Consider the following 9,012-nt stretch of genomic DNA (forward strand, 5'->3'; position numbering starts at 1 on the left):
AGTATCCTACGGTATATTTTCCTTCAAACACATCTAATGCATTGGCAGATTTCTGTGTCACCACCCATGTTTCGCAGCCATAACTTACTATGGGCCTGATTATTGTTTTATATACCCGGAGTTTTGTTTTCCGGTGTACGTCTCGCGATTTGAGTATGTGACCCATCGCGAAATAGGCTTTATTTGCCAGCACAAGCCTTCTATTTATTTCCGGTTCTTCTTCATTGCTTGCAACCAGATCCATTCCTAGGTACGTGAATCTATTCACATGTTGTATATCGTCAATAAAGTGTTGTTGCGCCGGTCTATTTGATCTGGTTTGTATGAGTAGTTTTGTTTTATTTGTATTTATTGCTAGCCCTACTGCTTCTGCACTCTGTTTCAACTCAACGTAGGTTTCTTCCGCTGCATTTATTGTTCTGCTCATTATGTTTATATCATCTGCGTATGCTGCTAATTGGGTAGATTTGTTTGTAAGTATGTTATTTCCTCTCACCGTCAACCGTCTAATTACATATTAAAGAACAAGATTAAAAAGCATTGAAGCCAGTCCGTCGCCTTGTTTCAGTCCTTGCGTTATCGTAAACGCATCAGTGATCTTTCCTTGAATACATAAATGTGCTTCTGTTTCTGTCATTGTCATTTGCACTAGTCGTATTAATTTTGATGGTATGCTAAATTCTTCCAATATATTAGGTAGAATTGTTCTATCTATTGAATCATAGGCTTCTTTAAAATCTACAAAGAGATTGTAAACGTCCATGTCATATTCCCATGCTTTGGCTAGTATTTGTTTAACTGTAAATAGTTGGTCAATGGTAGATCTATTTTGCGTAAACCCTGCTTGATATTCCCCGATGATTTTTTCTGTGAGAGGTTGAAGTCTTCGATTAAGGATGTTTGTGAATATTTTGTATCCCGAACAAAGTAAAGAGATGCCTCTATAATTCTGACACAACAGTTTGTCTCCTTTTTTATGAATAGGGCAGATTATACTTTTCTTCCATTGTTGGGGGATTTCTTCTTATATCCATATCTCTCGTATTAGCTGGTACATCTGTTGTGTCAAATTCCTTCCTCCTTGCTTGAGTAGTTCTGCCGGTATTTTATCTATTCCTGGTGTTTTATGGCTTTTTTGTATGTGGATTGCCGTTTGGACCTCCTCTAGCTTTGGGGGTCTAATTAATTCATTTTCTTCTCCATCTTCCCCCAGTTCTTGTTGTTGTACCTCCTGCCATGTCTGCTGCTGCCTCTGTTGTTGTAATGGTGGTTATGCCCCTTTGTTTAATACTTCCTTAAAATATGTCATCCAGGTTATCTTAATTTCGTCCATATCGCTAATGATTTCACCCTTCTTATTTTTGCAGAGGCTAGTCTTCGGTTTGTATCCCTGTCTTAAATGTTTGATAAGTTGGTATGAACTACGTGTTTCATCGTTTCCTTAAACTCCCTTTCTATATTTAGTATCCGTTGGTTTTCGTACTTTCTCTTTTTCTGCCTGCACAGTTTATCTGCTCTTCGTCTTTTGTTCTCAAATTCTGTTTTTCTCTCTCTAGTACGTCTGAGTATGTAATTCTTATGTACTTTATTTCTTTCCTGTATAGCTTGTTTGCATTCTTCATCGAACCATGTTTCTTCTCTCCGTTGTGTCTTTGTTCCTAGGACTTCTTTCTCTGTGTTTAGTATGATACTGCTTATGGTGTTCCATTGATTTTCTATTGTGGAGTCTGCTCTGTTTTCTTCTAGTAATTTTTCATCCACTGTTCTCTCAAATCTTTCTTATACCTCAGGGACTTTTAGGTTATCTAAGGTTAGTTTTTCTTGTTTTGGATATTTTTCCTTTACCTTTCGACTGATTTTGCATCTAAACCGTGTCTGCACTAGTAGATGGTCTGAGTCACAGCTTGCGCCACGTCTGCTTTTTACATCTAATATACTCGTCGCCATTCTTTTTTCAGTCAGTATATGGTCTATTTGATTTATTGTGTTTCCCTATGTTTCCCTATTACCCCTATGTACTCTTCTTCTTTTCCGATCTTGGCGTTTGTGTCGCCTATCACCATTTTAATGTCGTTTCTTGGTATTGAGTCATAGATTCGTTCTAGATCTTGATAAAAGGCTACCTTAGTGTCTTCTTCCTGTTCATTTGTGGGACAGTGCACATTTATAAGAGTTATGTTAAAGAAATGCGTTTTTATCCTAAGCTTGCAGATTCTTTCATTGATGGCTTGAAAATCTGTTATCAGGTGCTTCATTTTATTATCTACGATAAAGGCTACTCCAAATTCTTTATTTCCTTCATCTTTACCGCTATACAGTATAGTGTGTGTTTTAGTGTCCCGGCTACGTTTTCCCAACCATTTAGTTTCTTGTACTGCAGTGATTCCTATTTTATATCTTTTCAGTTCGTGTAGAAGGATCCTCTGTGCTCCTGGTCTATTTAGCGTTCTGACATTCCATGTTCCCAGCATAAATTCCATATTCCGTTGCCAAAGTCGTCGTCTTGATATCCGTCCATTCCGAGGTCTATCTGAAGGTTTCGTAGTAGTACTTTTTTACAAGAATAGGTTACTGGCCTATCGCCCAACCCTCTTTTCGGAGGACCATTTCTCCCTTCCTCGTCAGCCCTTACCCTACTTTCTACTGGGGTTAGTTACCCAATCTCCGGTAAGGTTGCTCAGGTTCTCCAGGGTTCACCCGTCGGTGACACCTCCAAGGCTTCTACAATTTGCAAGCCAAATGGATGCTGCAGTGAAGACAAAGGGAAGAAATTCTACACTATGCAATTCACATCCCCGTCTGCAGCTTGGTAAAGTTCCAAAGGAAAATGCACCTAGTTACTCTACGGAGTAATACGACTACAAAATAAAAATGTATACCATTTTTATTTAGTTGCAATGCGAAGGCAAAACAGTCTTACTTTTCTTACTTCATCTTTCAATTGCCAGATGACGCTAGTCACCTACCCTATTTGTTTCAGTTGCAATGTATGGGAAAGCTCTCGGTGCTGGTCAGTTAGGATATGGATAACAAGCCTACGCTCTCTCCGATGATATTCCAATAAGAATCGAAACTCGCGATTCAGAGAGCTTGATTGCACTCCGTATTCTAATTGAAAAGTAAGATTGTTTTGCCTTCGCATTGCAACTAAAAATGGTATACATTTTTATTTAATACGCTCTGAGCTTCGCTGGTGTCGCTCCTAGCGGATTACTAATGCAACTTTTACCGGTAATTTTTAAATTTATTATTTAATTGTTATCGCTTAATTCTTACAACACAAAAAAGTAATTAAATTGTAATCGACTTTTTAAAGATTTTGCTAACCATTTTAACGTTCTATTAATGAAATATTAATTTCTTACTTCGGATACTTTCACAATTATCGTGTAGATGGCGCTTAGATTAATTTATAATTACATATTACAAAATATTAAAAAAACTTAAAATTCAGTATTTAAAACGTAAGTAGGTATATTTAAGGTAAAAATATACACCAGAGCTTTGACCAACTAATATTATTTCCTATTAATGTTTTTAATTTCAATGTTTTAAATTAATCACTTTGACATTTATGTCAAATTTCTGGTAAAGGTTTACATACTTGTCACTACTGGCGCTCGCGACTTTTTAATTATCCCCTCTACCTACGAGCTCACAGCGTATAGTCGTATTACTCCGTAGAGTAACTAGGTGCATTTTCCGTTGGAACTTTATACCAAGCTGCAGACGGGGATGTGAATTGCATAGTGTAGAATTCATTCCCTTTGTCTTCACTGCAGCATCCATTTGGCTTGCAAATTGTAGAAGTATTGGAGGTGTCACCAGGAAAATGTACCAATAAGTTTTTCAATTTAAAAATCTTTTAGTAATATTTTTAATATTTTCAATATTATTAATGTTGCTATTAGGATTGAAAAACTTCATCTTTCAATTGCCAGAAGTCCCCTACCCTATATGTTTTAGTTGCAATGTGTGGGAAAAGCTCTCGGTAGCTGGATTGCACTCCGTATTCTAATTGAAAAGTAAGATTGTTTTGCCTTCTCATTGTAACTGAATAAAAATGGTATACATTTTTATTTTGTAAATGATTATTTTATACAAAAGTAACGATTTGTAACGAATCCTCGAAAGTAACTATAATCAACATCACTACTAGTCCTTTGCCTTTGCCCCTACAGTGTAGGCAACCACAACCGACATTAATATCGTTTTTCTTTATAAAATTTTCAATTTTTATTATTTTCAATTAAAGCCAGTTTATTTATAATCCGCAAACGAGGAGCAATTAGGTGATATGGTTATTTAGCAATTTTACGGCTTTTTATACCCAGAAAATGAAAATTTATTTGAAATCTCAACTTTTTATTTGGTTATATCTCGAAAACGGAAAATCCGCAAATGAAATTTCGAATGGAGGGGTTATCCTCAAATCAGGAGGAATTATTTTAGATATGGTGGATAATACTTTTGCTAATACAGTTTAGGCCCACCAAAATGGAAATCTTTTTTCTTCGGAAAATTCTTAATATTTATGATTTTTAGTTAAAAGTTAAAAATTTTAGTTTAGTAAAAAGGTATATTCATATTCATAATCCTCAAACGAGGAGGAATTAAAAGATATGATTATTTAGTGGTTTTATAGCTTCTGATATTTACAAAAAGGAAATAAACACTTTGGTGCGGCGCCGAAAATTTTTATTTTTTATAACTCTAAAACGGAAAATCCGCAAATGAAATTTCGAATGGAGGGATTTTCTTACGTCAGAAGCAATTATTTTAGATATACATTACAATACAGATAATACTTTTGCAAATACAGTGTAGGACCACCAAAATGGAAAATTTTTTTCTTCGGAAAATTTTTAAGCTTTATGATTTTTAGTTTAAACCAGGTCTATTCGTAATCCTCAAACCAGAAGAAATTAAATGATATAGTTATTGTTATTTTTACAGCTTTTAATAAATATCCCGATAATGGAAATATATACTTTGGCGCTGTCCCGAGAAATTTCGTTTTGATATAATTTAAAAATGGAATATCCGCAAATGAAATTTCAAAGGAGGGATTACCTTTAAGTCAGGAGGAGTTATTTTGACTATGGTACATACTACTTTTAGCCTTACAGTTTAGGTTTACCAAAAGTGAAAATTATTCTGGATTCCTTTGCCCCTACAGTATAGGCAACCAACATTAAAATCGTTTTTCCTTTATAACATTTTCAATTTTCACAATTTTCAATTAAAACCAGTTTATTCATAATCCGCAAACGAGGTGCTATTTTTTGATATGGTTATTTAGTGACTTTACGGCATTTTATACCCTGAAAATCGACATTTATTTTTAGCGCTGCGCCGAAATCTCCACTTTTGATTTGCTTATATCTCGAAAACGGAAACTCCGCAAATGAAATTTTGAATGGTGCAATTATCCGCAAACGAGGTGCAATTTTTTGAGCTATGGTAGGAGTCAAAATTACGACTTTGAAAAAACCGTTTCGCTAACTTTATGACGCTCATTAGTTGTCTTTGTGCCTATTCCATCCGTATTGGCTGTGAGTTTCGACGGTAGCGCTATCTCGCGGTTTGAAACTTATACTTTTCTGATAAAATTTATGTATGTGAAATATGCAAAACGAGAAAAATAGATACTTATCTAGAAAGACACAAATTATGAACTGAAATATTATTGTAACCTGATTACTAAACGAATACACAGAATTAATAGTAAAATTAATTATGTTTTTTTATTTTATTCATTATAATTTTAATATTTAATATATAAGTTTTTTGAAAAATCCATATTATCCGCCATTTCAGTTTGTGAAGTTTATCAAATGCACAAAACAAAACTGCCAAGGCCAACTGCCACTAACACAGCGTTGCCACATTTTATTTAGAAAATCTACTGTAAGTTTAGCTTACTAAAATTTACTTATCAAAAACTAAAATATACTATAAAACTTTATTAATATATTTGTATATAATTTAGGACTTTTTATAATAAAAATAACAGCTGACTAACTAGAAATTTTTTTTATTTAGCTAATGCCTCGACAACTAATGGGCATTGGCATGGTGATTTTACAGTGGATTTTACCAATTAGGTAGCTAGTGTTATGTGTAGTGTGTGTGTTGAGTAAGTGTCTTGTTACTTTGCAAAGTCGATGTCATTGTCTCTGCAGAGACGCTAATTGTATCCGAACGTCTGCGGTCCCTCCGGTGGGTACCGATCCCACAAGGATAGAAACTATTTTCATTTATTAATTTATAATAAACGAAAAATTCTCTACCCTGGTGAGATTCGAACTCACGACCATTCGGACCTTTCGATCCAAAGGTAGGCTCTCTTACCACTGAGCCACAGAGGGAGTTTAACTAGAAATTAATATGACTGTTCGTAAACAAAAACCAAACTTTTTTATATTTTAACTGGGGAACAAAATGACCAACTATAATTAATTTTTATCAGTTTCATATTTAATATTTGTATATAATATTTTGTCATCAACTGATTTTAACATCTGCATGTCTGGATCACATTCTTCAAACAATTATTTCGCATTTTACATTAGAAACACGCAAACACAACATTATTTGTTGTTTTGCAAAGTTACATATATTATAATTATAATATATATTATATAATATATATTATAATGGGTCATTCCATTTCAAATCACTCAATTTTGGAGCAAAAAAAATTTTGGACCTCCGATTTGTCTGAAAATTGGTATGTAGCTTCTTCGGGACGTAAAAATAAGATATTTAAGGTCAAAAAATCTTCTTCTTCGTTTGTTTCTCAAAATGTTATTTTATGCGATTTTACAGTGATTTGGTGTTTATTTAGACAAATTTGCATTTTCTATTGTAAAGTATCAATGGAAAAAAAATATTTTAATAGAAGGGACTCAAAAATGTCATTATAACAAGTTACTTTGATTCAAAACAAGCTTTTGATCAAATTTTATAGTGTAGAAAACGTTAAAATACCGTTTTTTACATTTTTCTCGATTCCCAAAATACATCAAAATCGATTTGGCTGAAAATTTGCCCACAGATAGACAAAACATAGGACTTTAAGTGGTGAAAAGGATTTGAATTATATATTACAATACCAAAAAAGTTACATGCAATATTATAGTCAAAAATATAGGCATCTACTGTAAGTACAATTAACTCAAAAATATCGACTTCACGACAAAAATTGTTAGAAAGAAATTGTAATAATTGTAAATACGATTTATTTGGAACAATTTCAGTTCCTACCATTTTTGTCGAAAAGTTCAAAATGGCGGAGATATTGAGCAAAACAGGTTCTCCTTTAAAATCAAGATGGCGGCAAACGTGACGGAGGAATTAATTCGTGATTTTAAATTTAGGCTACTATTGACTCCCCTAAAGATCAGAAAAATAAAATTTTGGGCAGCTCGGCATTCAAGGTCAAATGCTATCCCGACTGGACTAATATATACTGTTGAGTCTGATATTACTGCATGTAACTTTTTTGGTATTGGAATATAATTCAAATCCTTCTAACCACTTAGAGTCCTATCTTTTGTCTATCGGTGGGCAAATTTTCAGACAAATCAATGATGATGTATTTTGGGAATGGAGGAAAATGTAAAAAACGGTATTTTAACATTTTTTACACTATAAAATTTGATCAAAAACTTGTTTTGATTCAAAATAACTTGTTATAATGCCATATGATGACATTTTTGAGTCCTTTCTATTAAAATATTATGTTTTTCATTGATACTTTACGACAGAAAATGCAAATTTGTTTCAATAAACACCAAAAATCACTGTGAAATCGCATAAAATACCATTTTGAGAAAAAAAGAAGAAGAAGATTTTTTGACCTTAATTATCTTATTTTTACGTCCCGCAGAAGCTATATACCAATTTTCAGACAAATCGGAGATCCAAAATTTTTTGCCTGAGTGATTTGACATGGAATGTACCTAATATATTATTATATTTTAGTTTTCCATCGTTAGCTTCTGACAGGCTCACCGAATAGCAGAACTCTTCAATAACACCTGAAATAGGTACGATTGCACTGCTACTTGAAATCTGCAAGTTTGTTACACCAGAATCCAGTTTCATTTCTGTTTAATATTCATCTTCTACGTCCTGGGGCTAGATTCCGTACACTATAGATATCTGCACTTCGCTTTCTATCGATGTCAATTGTCGTGAAAATATTTGAATTTTTAGCTTTAATTGAATTATTTTCTAGTTTTGCTAGTTGATGCTGAAGTGACACTTAGGGCCGGTTGTTCGAACGCTAATCAACACTGATCACTATCAAATATTTAATTACTGTCACAACTGTCAATGTCAACTTTGGTTGGGTTGCTGAAAACATAATTTATTATAATTATGAGATTAGTTAATCAATTAACATAACAATTATTAACATAATTGATTAATTAATTTCATAATTGTAATCAATAAAATTGTTTTCAGCAACCCAATCAAAGTTGACATTGACAGTTGTGAAAGTAATTAAATATTTGATAATGATCATTTTTGATTAGCGTTCGAACAACCGGCCCTTAGTAAAACAAGAAAATATTTGAATTAAAACTAAAAATTCAAATATATTGACATTGATAGAAAGCGGTCGGCGGTGTCAGCAATTGTACACAGAATCCCACCACTGAATCTTATTTTCGGTAATGACATTGGGAAATTGTAACAAAATGTCTAAAAATTAATGTAGAAATGGGGTAAATACTATTAAAAAGCAAATTTTATTTTAGTCATAAGAAAATGTTGAAATATACCAAAAATCTACTAATAAATATTGCCTACTAGAATTTTTTAAAATATATCAAAAATCTACCCAAAAAAGTAGAAATCTACTAAATGTGGCAACGCTGCACTAACAGCGCTGGTGAAAACCGTCAAATCCCCTCTCCTCTACCCATGGCGCGCCATTTGAATTTATCAGATAAATGCACAAAACTGCCACTAACAGCGCTGGCGAAAGCTGTCAAATCC

The sequence above is a fragment of the Diabrotica virgifera genome, chromosome 1 (assembly GCF_917563875.1).
Source record: "Diabrotica virgifera virgifera chromosome 1, PGI_DIABVI_V3a".
Lineage (NCBI taxonomy): Eukaryota > Metazoa > Arthropoda > Insecta > Coleoptera > Chrysomelidae > Diabrotica > Diabrotica virgifera.